The sequence below is a fragment of the Galendromus occidentalis genome, unplaced genomic scaffold, assembly GCF_000255335.2.
Source record: "Galendromus occidentalis unplaced genomic scaffold, Mocc_1.1 scf7180000075420, whole genome shotgun sequence".
NCBI lineage: Eukaryota > Metazoa > Arthropoda > Arachnida > Mesostigmata > Phytoseiidae > Galendromus > Galendromus occidentalis.
In genome coordinates, this window is record NW_003803410.1 from 49589 (window position 1) to 62806 (window position 13218).

The 13218-nt window shown below is 49.9% G+C and overlaps 1 pseudogene; it reads right to left on the bottom strand.

Annotated features, from left to right (window-relative positions):
* Window positions 1-2755: 2755 nt before the first annotated feature.
* On the bottom strand, window positions 2756-5896 carry LOC108865291 (uncharacterized protein K02A2.6-like; annotated as a pseudogene).
* Between the last annotated feature and the right edge of the window lie 7322 nt (window positions 5897-13218).

Sequence of the window (13218 nt, forward strand, 5' to 3'; positions counted from 1 at the left end):
GAGCGTCCGGAGACCGATCTTGACATTTATTCTGAAGGCTTGGGGATTCGAGAACGGAGGATTGGAACCTCGCTGTAGAACTGCCACTGATACCTCGAGTTGAGAGAAGATCGCTCCTCGTTGCCCGATACATTTGAGCTCTTCGGGGAGCTTCAAACCAGCAATCCTCAGACAAACGTCGAAGGAACCAGAGTTTCAGCGTTGCTCGCTGGAAATCGCATCCCGTAGTCTGCACCGCTGCGGTCTTTCTCGAAGTACAGGGCGCGACCGGTCATTGGGAGCTTCACTTTCTAGTTTTCGCTCCGATCTGATTCCATTCCTCCCGTCCGAAAATTATCTCTCCAGACGCAAGAGCGAAGGCGCCAAAACAGCACGATACTCTGAGCTCTGTTTGGATCAGAGGGCCACTCATAGTCTCGAATTCGCTTACCGCTGTCCCACAAAAAATCGATGGCCGTCGCTCCATCTCCGCGACATCTGCTGCGTTCACGCAGACGAAATCTTCTGAGCCCTCCGGGAGAAAGAAAACTAGGCAGATTCGCTCGAGAACCCTGCTAACAGGGGATAACTCTCTTACGGATGAAAACTGACTATCCAGTCAGTATCGGAGGACTTTATGACGAGTAATCGGCTATTGCCTCCGACGGGATTCATTTCATAGCGTCCCGTGCAAGAAATCGATGAAAGGCTCCAAGCAGAAGCCCGTCTCAGCATTCCTCTTATACTCCGACAGCTCACGCGAACAGCTGATTTCCGGCATCGTACGATCGGGGATCGCGCGCTTTCCACCCAACACCAGCAGGTCTTAGCTTTCTCCGGGAATGACTCCAACGGAGTAAGTCAGTAATTTCGAACCCCTCCCTCGCTGCTGACATCCGAATCGAACAGAAGCTTCTTCTGAATAGAGACGACTTATGCTTTTTCAGAGTGTCGGAGAGGGAGAGCCGAAAGACAGCAGCCGTTCGACTGAGACCGGCCAGGCACCTCGAATTGAAACTGAGTCTATGTGCTCTGTGAACTGGATAGATGGGGAGCTCCCCGATTCAATCACGAATGACCGATCTCTTCTACAGACCTTTGGCACGCTGACCGCCTCTACGACCGCGAGACTGTTTCCTGCTGCGGGAATTCGTCCACATGATCGAACTCGGAAAACTGTCACTGTTTGGCACTTGAGTTTCCGCTTCCGTCCGTCGCTCCCTGACTCGACGGACTACTTCACGAACAATATCTAGGATGCACAAGGGATCGCCGCGATCTGACCAACTCTGGTCGATGCAGCTTGTTCATGAGAACCGAGCGAGTAACTTCTCTGGTTGGCTGACGGAGTCGTGTTATATGTTCTGAATCCGTCGCCCTCTCTCCTCCGGCGGAAACCGCGCCAAGGTTTGAATCCCGTCAATAAGATCCGGCACCCAACTCGAGAACCGCTCGTGCTCCGGGCTAGGGGCTGCTCGCCATCGACTCCAACTCGAGCTCACCCCGAGAGAGATCACGCCGAGCCGACTCATTTCACGCTCTTTCTCGATCGGAGCCCGTAAGGTGCACAAATGACTCAGGCTCAACTCCGAAGGGTCATCGATTCCGACCCCACGAATGGACATCATCTCATGAGTATGATTTCTCCCTCTTCGATTACGCGGGCTCTCTGAGATGCCGATGCCTGTGATCAGATAGGGGTTGCTCACACCTTAGGCTCGGACCCATGCTGGTTGCCTCCCTCCCGAAACGCAGTAAGCACCGAATCATGCTCGCATCGTTTATTTAGAGACAGGCGCGTCCGCAGAGGGGGGCTAGGGGGCCATAGCCCCCTCCCATATTGAGAGTTCCTAATACTAAGGTATAGGAGCGGGTCGCCATGCTGGAAATCAGCCCCATGCGAGGACCCGATCTGCCCCCCCCTTCCCCAAGAAGAATCCTGTAGACGCCACGGTGTACAGACTAAGTAAGACTTGACTAAAACGAGATGTGCGAATACGCGTTCCTCGCGCTTCCGCTATGCAAAAGAGTTGTATCGTGTATCACGCGATCAGAATGTCCCCGAAGATCGTTCAATGAATCGGAATATTCGAACACAGGTATCGCGTCAAAGAGGGAAACTCCAACAGCGATTCCGGTCGGCTTCACGCAGAATCTGATTCGTCAGCTCCAGGGTGGGTTCTTGGGTCTGAAGCTTGAATTGACCGATACTCACAGCTGATCGGACTCGGAGCGGTGCCCGAGTGGAATGTATCCTCAGGAGAAAGCGGTGAATCATTAACTCTCTTCACCACCTTACAGAACGAACCCCACAACGGAAGCACGGTGTCACTTGGAACGCGCAGCAACTGGGGAACCAGTCACTACGCATAAGAGCGATTCGATTCCACTGCAGTCGACGGGCTTCACGAATTCCTCGGTGGGATGTACGGATGAAGCCGACAGCGAAATTGCTACACCTGTCCGTGAGCAAGGGCAAGCAATCAGGGCTGTTGTGTTTGGAAAAATCTTCTACTTAGAGAAAAACTCGCCGAGAGGGGAAAGGGCTCCGGTTACGTCAGGGACTTTGGATATCCGGTGCGAAACTTCTGAGAGGAAAATCCTTAGCTCGATCCGAGCGTTGCCGTCAGCGCGTAGCGAAAGGCGATTCTGCCATCATGGAGCCAGACCAACCGTTCGCGCGTGGCTTCACAAGACTGTTGGTTATCGTACATAATTATTCGGGCACCCCCAGTGTTAGGTCTTAGCGGAGCGAAATGAAAACGTCCGAGTGCTGTGGAGTGAATCAGCATACTCGATCTCTTTTATTGAAGCAGACCGCGATGTATTGCTTTTCCAGAAACGCCATTCCAATAGCTCGTATCTAGGGTACCTCTTAAGCGCGCGTGAACATGCCAGAACATTGAATAGGGCCTAACAACTCTCCCTCTCTTATCTCCAACGCGCCACTTAATTTATCCATTCTCCATATCGATTGGGTTCCCTTCTGACTCTAGCTGAACTACGTCTAGTGGCGTCAGTCGACACTTGCTCTTCTGAACGGTCTCGCAACCTCTCGACAGCTTCATCGCCAACTGTTTCACTCATCTCATCGATTACTACCTCGGAACTCGGCGTGCTATTACTAACTATCTGCGGCGATGCGCCTACTATGGCTGGCTGCTGCATACTGGACGTCTCGAGTTCCGATGCTGAGTTGTCTGCCGATAGAAACGAATCCTCAGAGACGAGCGACTCGTTACCATTCTGCTCGCAATCTGACGATATGTACCACGGAATTTCGTCTCCTTCGGCGTCTTGCTCTTCTTGTAGTGTTCCCTTTGGAGGCGATGCGATTTGTCTTTTTCTTAGCTGATTGAAATGTCTCTTCCATTCTCCGCGCTGTACCTTTACAACGCAGGTATTCCTTCCGAGGATTCTGATCACCGTTCCTGTTGCCCATTTTGCAGATCCGCTGTAGTTCCTTGCGATGACTTCATCGCCCACGGCGAACTTGCCATTCGGGTACTGTGGGGTCACTCTGATCCTCGGGATTTCGGGCACTTCACTGATCACGTCCAATTTGGATCTGAGTTGGCGCCCGATCATGAGCTCTGCCGGACTGCGATTTGTCGCGGCGCTGCTGACCAGTCTTTGCCGGAACAGAAATCGCTGGATCATGCTATGGAGATTTTCTCCGCTCCCCTCGGCCTTTAACTTTTGGAGTGCTTTCTTTGTTGTCTGAACGTATCTTTCTATCTGACCATTCGAAGCTGGGTGGAATGGTGGGGAAGTTTTGTGAACGATTCCGTTTTCTTGACAGAAGGTCTCGAATGACAGCGATGTGAACGTTGGGTCGTTGTCCGATACTATCACTTTTGGGAGTCCAAACCTGGCGAATACCTCGCGGAGCATCTTGAGCGTGTCTGCCGTTGTTTTCGTTTTTGCTGCAGATATCTCTAACCATTTTGAGTTGGCATCAACGAGTAACAACAGGTACTGACCTTCTACTGGCCCCGCAAAGTCGAGATGTATTCGATCGAATGGGTGTTCCGCCGGTTCCCAGCTGTGGTACGACCTCGCAGGATTCTTCGCGTGCATCTGGCATATTTCACATATGCTGGCCTTCGTGTCGATATCTCTGTCGATGGTTTTCCACCATACGTGTCGTCTTGCAAGTTCTTTCATCTTTTTTTGCTCCGAAATGTCCTTCGTGTAACTCCTTTAACACCTCGTTTTGACACGATTCAGGGATCACAACACGGTGTCCTCTGAAGAGTACGTCTCCACGAACCGTCGAATTCGGAGACGTCGATGGTAGCGAACTTGTTAGAGCCGATTCTGTCCGAGTTCATTGCTGCTAGCAGCGAGACGATAAACTTGGATTTCTTGCTCTCTGCTGCTATTCTCTTTAGATTCAACGGTGTTTCATCTGCAATGTAATTGATTAACCACTCTTCGGCTTGGTCTTGGAGCGACGTCAACTCTTCGCTCTTCGTGGGAAGCCTTGATAATGCGTCAGCATTCCCATGCAGCGTTGTGTTTCTGTATTCGATGTCGTACTGAAACGCGGTAAGGAACATGCTGTAATTTTGCATTCTTGTTGCACTGAGGGGGGGTAACGATTTTGATGGGGAAAATATCGAAACCAAGGGTTTGCTGTCAGTTAACAGTAAGAAGCGCCTGCCGAATAGATAGTAGAAGAACTTATCCATTCCGGCTTTGATACCGAGTGCTTCCTTCTCTAATTGCGTGTAGCGTCTCTCGGTGGGCGTCAGCGTTCTCGAATAGTACGCGATCGGCCTCTCTGTCTTGTCTTCGTATCGATGCGATAGAATCGCTGAGATTCCATACGGTGACGCATCGGTCGCGAGCACGAGTGGTCGTGCTGGATCGAACGCTACCAGTACTCGTGGCGAACTCAGTTCTGCCTTGAGCGCGATGAAAGCCTCGTTCATTCGCTGCGTCCAGATGAATTTTGCTTCGCGACCGCTTTTCAACGCATCGTATAGGGGATTCGCAATGTCTGCTAATTGCTTTGCGAACGGTGCGTAGAATTGAATCATTCCCAGGAATCCTTTCAATTCGGTAATCGAAGATGGTGCGGGAGCGTTTCTAATGGCATCTACTTTCTCAGCACATTTGTGAATCTCGCCGTGCTTGAGCGTAAACCCGCAGAAACGGATTTGCTCCTTGAAAAATTCGCACTTCTCTTTGTTGAGCCGTATGTCTTGTGAATCGAGCTTCCTTAGGACTTCTTCTAATCGTTGAAGGTGCTCGCCGTCTGTTGGTGCTGTTACTACGATATCATCGATGACGACTTCGACTCCGGGGATGCCTGCGAGTATTGCTTCGATGTATCTTTGCCAGACGGCGGCGGCACTGGACAATCCATTCGACATTCTCGTAAACTGGAATAACCCTCGATGGGTGTTGACCGTTAGAAATTTTTGATCCTGTTCTCTGACTGGCATGTGGAGAAATGCCGACGATATGTCAAGTTTAGAGAATTTGCGTCCCGTTCCGAGATTATCCAGCGCTTGCCGGATGCATTTCAAAGGATGATCTTCTAATTTCAAGAATCGATTGAGTCCAACCTTGAAATCGGCGCAAATTCGAACTTTCTTACCAGCTGCACGGGGAACGACCACTATTGGATGTGCCCAGTCGCTTACTTGAACGCGCTTGATTACGCCAGACTTCTCGAGATGCTCGAGTTCTTTGTCGACGAGCGCTAGCAAGGCGTGAGCGACCGGACGCGGTCGATGATAGACTGGTGTCGGGTTAGGTGCGCTGAAATGGAGTTTCATTTCGGTGCTCGGTATTTTGCCGATTCCGTCTTTCGTAAGGTTGGGGAATTTCTGTAGTAGCTCTTGAATCCGATTGTCGATGTTTTCAGTTTCGTTGTAGTTGCATGCCTCGTGAATCATCGGTTTGATCTGGAACGCTTTCATCCATATTCTTCCGAACAGGGTTGGGAAATCTGGTCGATTCACGAGATAGATACGCAGGTTCTGAATGTTCTCGTTGAACTCGACTTCGACTGATGCGAATGCTGTTGGAGTAATGATCTCCCCGGATGGAGATCTTAACCGGACGTCGTTTTCTTGTAGTTGATGATTCGGGAACTTCTTGACGAATTTGTAGTACGGCATTGTGGATAGAGCACAGCCTGTGTCCAGTTCCATATCAATTCGCTTTCCGTGGATACGTACTTGCATTATGATTGGGTCTCGATCCACAGCTGTAGTCATGAAGTTCGCCGGACACTCTTCGAGGAAGTTCTGCTGGAATCTTTTCTTCCTGCACGCCGATGCTAAGTGGCCCACTACTCCGCAGGTGTCGCATCGTGAGTTGATATGCGGGCACTTCGGAGCTAAGTGGTTGGGGTTGCCGCATCGGTAGCATTTTAATGAACTTGAAGCAGTTTGTCGAGGTGCTTGATTCCTTGCCGGAAATCGTCGTTTCTGTTGCATTCGGAGTGCGTTGACTTCGACGTCAGGGTTCGATGTGGGTTGAGTGGATGACGTTGCCTTTTGGGCTTTTTCGTATTTCGTCGGCGCACGCGAACACTTCCGAGAACTTCGTTTTGTCCTTGCATTTGACCATTAAAGCTTGTTTCGTATGTCGATCGGTCAGCCCGGCGATAAACTGCTCTATAAGGCTTAGCTGTTTCTCTGTATCGGGCCAATTGCAGTCGATCGACATTTTCCGAAGACGGCTTTCAAAATCGAGTAATGGCTCACCGGACGTTTGGACGAGTTTCCGAAACGCGATCCGTGCTGCCCATTTATTGGCATCGGGTTGGGTGAAATCCTTCACCTTCGTAACGATCTCGTCGAACGTAAGGTCGTTCGGATCCTGTTCCGGTGAAATCCTGTACGAACAACTTCGTATATGTGTCGGCGCCCATGTACGCCAACACCGCGTACTTCTTCTCCTCATTCGTAGTCTTCTTATTCAGCATCAGGTGGTTATTTAATCGACTGACCCAGGCGGGCCATCGCTCAGTGGATGGATCGAACTCACGAAAATTCGCCGACTCCGTAGACATCTTCTGGATGAACTTCTCGCACGTGACGGGTGTATCGTAGTTTTGATGAATCAGGCGTTTTTGTGGGGTTTTCTCACAATCCTCGTCGCCAATTGTTAGGTCTTAGCGGAGCGAAATGAAAACGTCCGAGTGCTGTGGAGTGAATCAGCATACTCGATCTCTTTTATTGAAGCAGACCGCGATGTATTGCTTTTCCAGAAACGCCATTCCAATAGCTCGTATCTAGGGTACCTCTTAAGCGCGCGTGAACATGCCAGAACATTGAATAGGGCCTAACACCCAGGGTTCAAGTCCACTGTTGATTTATCATCATTGTCAACGCGCATTTGTCCCAGAGAATGCGTGAAAGGCACGAAAACGCAAGGTCGAAAAAGCTTGGATCCTATTCCTCGAAGTCTCCCGGTTGCCTCGCTCATGACTGGGGATGTATAAGTATGGTACATATATTGTCCGGATACCGCAGTAAATCTTGTCGCGTCCAACAAAGCATTTAGTCCACCAACACCGATGCCCCACGACCGATTGGCTCAACTCTCGAGGCCAGGTGACCGCCGCGATTCATTCGCACCTCGTTGAATAAGTCCTCAGTGAGGCTCAATCGCCCCGTATTGGTCAAGATCTGAGGCGATTAAGTAACATTCGACCATTCAAATAGGGAGCTTTCGGAAACGACTGCAGAGAATAGAATCTTTTCTGGCGTCGTCTTCGAGATATATCGGATAATCTTCTGCGGACTTACCTTGACGGTTGCTGTTCTGCTCAGCTCTCCTCACATCCGGTGCTCGAGACGTCAACTACGGATCGACGTAAATTGTCAGCCCTACGGAATACGAAAATTTCTGACGTCTCAACATCATTTTCCCCGTCTTCGAAATACCCATCCGTTCATCAGCAATCCAGTGAGGGTCTCCGTTCGAGAGGATGAATATTTGGGAGCGAATGTCCATTCTATCACCATGTTTTCCTCTTGGACTAGCGCCGAATATTCGGCATGACTGGGAGCACTTTCAGTATCTCAAGCTCTCCAGGGTGCCGAGATCTCAGGCGACTGTCGGAGCTTCAAGATCGATCATTATTAGAGTTCCTAAACTTCGGACATTTCATCTCTATCCACTTCGCTAGAGCGGAGACCGACGACCACATCGACAGGGGAATCGTCTCCGATGACTCTTTCCCGCCGCGCCGACGCAAGATAGAGGGAAAGCTTGATTGGGGATACTGTGATCCTCATTCAAACGTGGGAGACCCCGGATGTCCGAAATTAAGGAACTATAATTTTATCAAGGGATTCGATTCTTAATTGCTTTTCCAAGTTCCTCCGCTTCGCTTGCGCAATGATCAAACCCGTTCCGCATCAGCTCTGGTATTCATGTGCACAAAGGAGCCTCGTGGCCTCAATCTGTTTGCTTCTGCAGCCCGAGAAAACAGAGAGTCTCGCACAAACACCCGTAACTTCCCACCCTGTCATAGAGAAATCGGAACTATAGCCAGCTCACCGAGTTTTCATCTTCTGAATGACACGTGACAGAGGAACTTCTGCGAGGTTCTGCTGGAAACTGAAAATTCGTAGCGTCGCTTCCAGCAAAACAGCAGATCCGTCTTGGAAAGGAGGTATCCGCATAGTACCGTACCACAATGCCCAGAGGAATCTTCACTCACTCGCAGCTTCCGACTTCTTCTCGGGGATCTCAGCTTGCTGGTGAGCTTCGACGACTCTCGTGGACGTCTCAGAAGTTGCTTCAGGAAATCCCCCTCCGCTCCTCATATTGTGTAATACTCCTGATTTCCGCTCAACCGTTCCATGACGCTGCCAATATCGTCGCATCCGCTCTGTTCATGCATGGAGCCATCTTCCGGGCCGCTGCATGCGCGGAGGACATATCATACTCTCAAAATCGATAATCGAGCGGCACTCAGGCTTGGGACTAATACTTGATTTTTCGGCTTCGAAGTAAAGCGACGAGTCGTGGAGAAAACTCGCGGTTCAGCTGCAGCTCGAAGCAATGAGCGAATCGATCGCACTGCCAGACGTCAGAGAAGAAGGCTCGTTCAAAGCTCTTTAAGAGTCAAGGCCGGGGGAAAAAAGTTGACTCTCCTCCGACACAACGGCTGAACCGGCATCAGGGTTAGATATCGAGCTTGATCTTTGGTTGTATCATGAAGGTGAGTCGCATACGGGGATGCAATCGGAATCCGATGTGACGATGCGTCGCCGAAGCAGGGGTCGAATCTTTCTCGGACTACCGGTGAGCGAGCGAGGTCGATGATCGGCGTGTTTCTCTTTGAATTTTCTGGAGCTCGCGAATGGCCTCGCGTAACTCGGTAGATGTTCCAATCGGCTCGGGCCAAAATCTGAGCAATGGATGCTGTCGAGCTGAGGCACTGGAGCCTTCTTCCAATGAGTGTCTCCTAGAAAGCTCGCCTGGAGGTTCGACTGAGCGTGAATTGAGATGATTGAAAGTCATGATATTTGGTATTTTGTCGTGACGTCGTAAAACGTCGCAGAACGCTGAACTTTAAGCGCAGTTTCTCCGGACTCGGATCCGTTGATCCTCGTAGTTCCTCCGCGAGGTTTTCTCTCACCCGGGCCCGTTGACTTGATCATCCAGAGTCCAAATTGATCCAGGTTCTTCGAGAGGAAGAAATCAGTAATCGTTCGAGTCCGGCGTATTATTCTATGGAGGGAAGTCACCGACGAGAGTTGGGATATCGGGATATTCCGGGTGACACGAGGAAATTTTCCGCCATTTATCCATTCAAGGTTTCCGAATCAAAGTGAGCTTTTTGCGTGGTTCTAGCGTTCATCTCCACGCGTCCGTTTTCCGCGAGCCGAAAACGAAGAGATGGCCCTTGAACGAAATGAATTCAAAATGGCAAGGGCCCAGATTCTTCATGGCTCTGGGGCTGAATCCCTCGTCGAACTTCAAATTCGTCCCATGGGGACCTAATTGAGCCAAGCGACTCTAGGATTGACCCCCTCTGTCGATTGGTGGGGCTGAGATGACCGATGCCGGCAGTAATTGAGATTCTCCCTGAAGGATCACCGCGCATGGGTCGTGTGTGAAATCAGGAGACTCGGATACGGTACCGTCTCACAAGCCAGAATCGCAAAAAACAGAGATCGCAGAAGCCAGAATTCTCAGGGGCCAAAACATTGGCTCAAGGTAGGTCGGAATTTCGCCGCCTCGACGCAAAGCTCAGCTTGACTTGCGGACGGGACCCCCATGTATCAACCTTCGATAAACCTTCAATAAGTGGAAGAAAGGATCACAGTGATTTCGTTTGACGGATGCATTGCATTCCTACCCCGCTCACAAAGGGGATCTTATATTATTGGAGTTTGGAGCTATAACTTACAATTTGAGGAGATTCCTATGAATGCCTGTAGATACAGCAATATGAGGATTGGCGCGGAGCGCCCTCACGGCTGGTCATTATATATCAGAATCACGACACCTCATTTCAATTTCGAACATGCCAACGGTACAGCTACCACCGAAATTTCGCAGATAAGAAAAGGAATAACCCGGAAGAAGTGATATGAGTTCGCAACCAGATCATGGCCTACTGAGAGCACCCACTGATCTCGGAGCATCTCGCTGAACTTAAGATGTTCAAAGTTTGAGAAGCCATTCTATGGATTCCGGGACGGATCGAAAACTTATGAATGCTCATAGATTACGCTTGGGAGAAAAATGGATCCAGAACGATGAATTTATCCAGCTCGGAGGATTCATTACACTGGCACAGAACAGAAGATTCTCGAGACAGGGTAGAGTCGCATTCATAGAACACCAGCCGTCGAGCGCGGCTAAAGAGAACGATATCCGCTCTAAAGAATCAAATCCGTGCCTTTCGAACCACAATAGGAGGACAGCGTACCTCAGTACCGCATAGTACAAAATGAGTTTCGTGGTCAAGAAGGAGAGTTTTTCGACAATGACTTGGGCGAGGGGTAGAAGATGAAAGAGAAAACATCAACTTGTGCATACCGGGGTATGATTCCGCAAACGTCGAAGCACATGTGCGCGAAAACTGGTGGGGAGAAAGAGCCGAAAAACGGCTCAAAGACGAAGCGCTTGCGCTTTCATTCTATAGGGGGGATAGAGGGGATGTAATGTAATACGGAATCTCTGCCTCCGCCTCTTTTCCTGGATCTCAACGCGGAGACATATTCTTCGCTGAAATTCTCATCAGTGATGAAAGGGTCTAGCGCGTAACAGTCTATACGTACATCCGCTGAGAGTTCACTCACGGATATTACTGCGTTTTTCATTCATCACCGGGATATTTTATCACGCGAGTATACGTCTGATCGAGATCCTATGATACTATGCGCAGGTTTCGATTCAGATATGAGATCGGATACGGAAAGGTCGTCTCGATCGAAATTTCTTGAATCGCATGAGTAGCAGTGGACGGATTCCGACTCGAAACAGTACCAGCTAATTCTTCGACAAGAGGTCAAACCTGCTAAGATTGAATTCGAGATTGTCCAAGCTTGGGAAGCTTCGCCTACCTTGGCTACTTGGGTGGGTTTGGACAAGCAATGATCACCGCTGGGATTTACTATAACCAGATCGAGAGCCAATGAGAAGAAATACATGATGACTTTTCGAGCTTGGGCAACGTTCACCAGCTCATTCATGCCTGATAATCGTCATTTAGTATTCCAAAGTCACAGATCATTTTTTCTAGAGAGATGATTCCGTCCCTTATCCTCGTGTGGAATCATCTCCTAAGGTGATGATTGTGATTGGCCTGTAGCAAAATAACGAACTATCGATTAGAAGATTTCGTCGAAGAATGGCAGAAGTCTCGGAATGAAGCGGAAGAAGAGTGATTTTTTCAGGAGTGAGACTTGTTGCACGCACACTACCGGGAATCAGTTCTGCGCGTGCATGAGGCATCTTCCTGATTTCAGAAAAACGAGAAAAAGAAACAGTAAACATTAATCGGGGATTCTGTTCGAGTCCTCACTGCAATCACGAAGAAGCTCGATAATTTTTGACTATCTCACTTTTCATAGCTAGTGGCTTTATCACATACACAAAGACACACAATGCCGCACACAAACACCCACCCACCAACACCCGTTTACACGGTTAGGCCACGGTGTCTCATCCCTCTCATCGTAGAGACCATCAAGCGTGATCCTACGCTGTTTCCTCGAATGAGTCTCGACCTATTTGGCCTCTGAGGTATCATCCCGACGAAACCCGGTGGAGAACCTCCAAGGAATGGGAATTTGTCCACCTCGGATCAACCGTCGAATGCACACAACTGTATCATCCGCGGACTAAAGGTGAACAGGCGCACAAACACAGGGTATACATACAAGCGCGCTCAGCCATCTCAGAAGTTGATTGGCATATGTCCACACCTCCCGTCGATAAGGGGTCCCGGCTGGGTGTCGGTGTTTGGGGATGGAAGCGGGAGCTCACGCTGCGGGATTTCTTTGCAGTAGAAACTTCGGCTCGGCTGACTGAGTCTCTCTTGAATATCGAGGAGCGCCGGAGAGAATGCTGTTCGCCCGAAGCTCGAACCTGAGGTTTTCAGAGATGCCGAACATACATCCTGAGTGAGATGCCTGATTTCGGCGCCAGCTTGAGATTTTCGATTCCCGGGATATCGCTCCTTATGAGAGCTTCTCATTCGACTTCCGAAGTTCCATCTTGAATGATAGAGATTCATCCAGGAGCCCCGATAGGAGTCGCCAGCTCGCCGTGAGGATGCGCAATAGGAAGCTCCGAGGGCAGAGACCTGGAGAAAAAAGTTTCGGACCACCGGGACATCTCTGCCAAGGCGCCCGAAATGATCACTCAATCCCTCCAAATTGTACGCCGGCACAGGCGATCGTAGGCTACCGAGCACGCCACAAACAGCAGACCGAACCGACTCTCCGACCCCTAGAAAACTCTCGTGAGGGCGAGAATTCTCATCATCTCGTCTACCCTTAATTCTTTGGAGAGCTCCTTGCTCGTGGGCTTGGCCCGCAGCCCGTAAAAGCGGAGTCTGCGCCCAAGATGCAATGCCCCCATGAATATTATTTCCATCTGCTACGCGGAAACCTGTCCTGAGAGTCCACCGATCGGATTATAGACCTGATCGGTCTTGAAGACCATACATCTTAGAGAGAGACCAATGAACCATTGGAGCATTCGGGAAGATTCAGGAATATCAATGAGGGCTCCTGAGTGGAATGA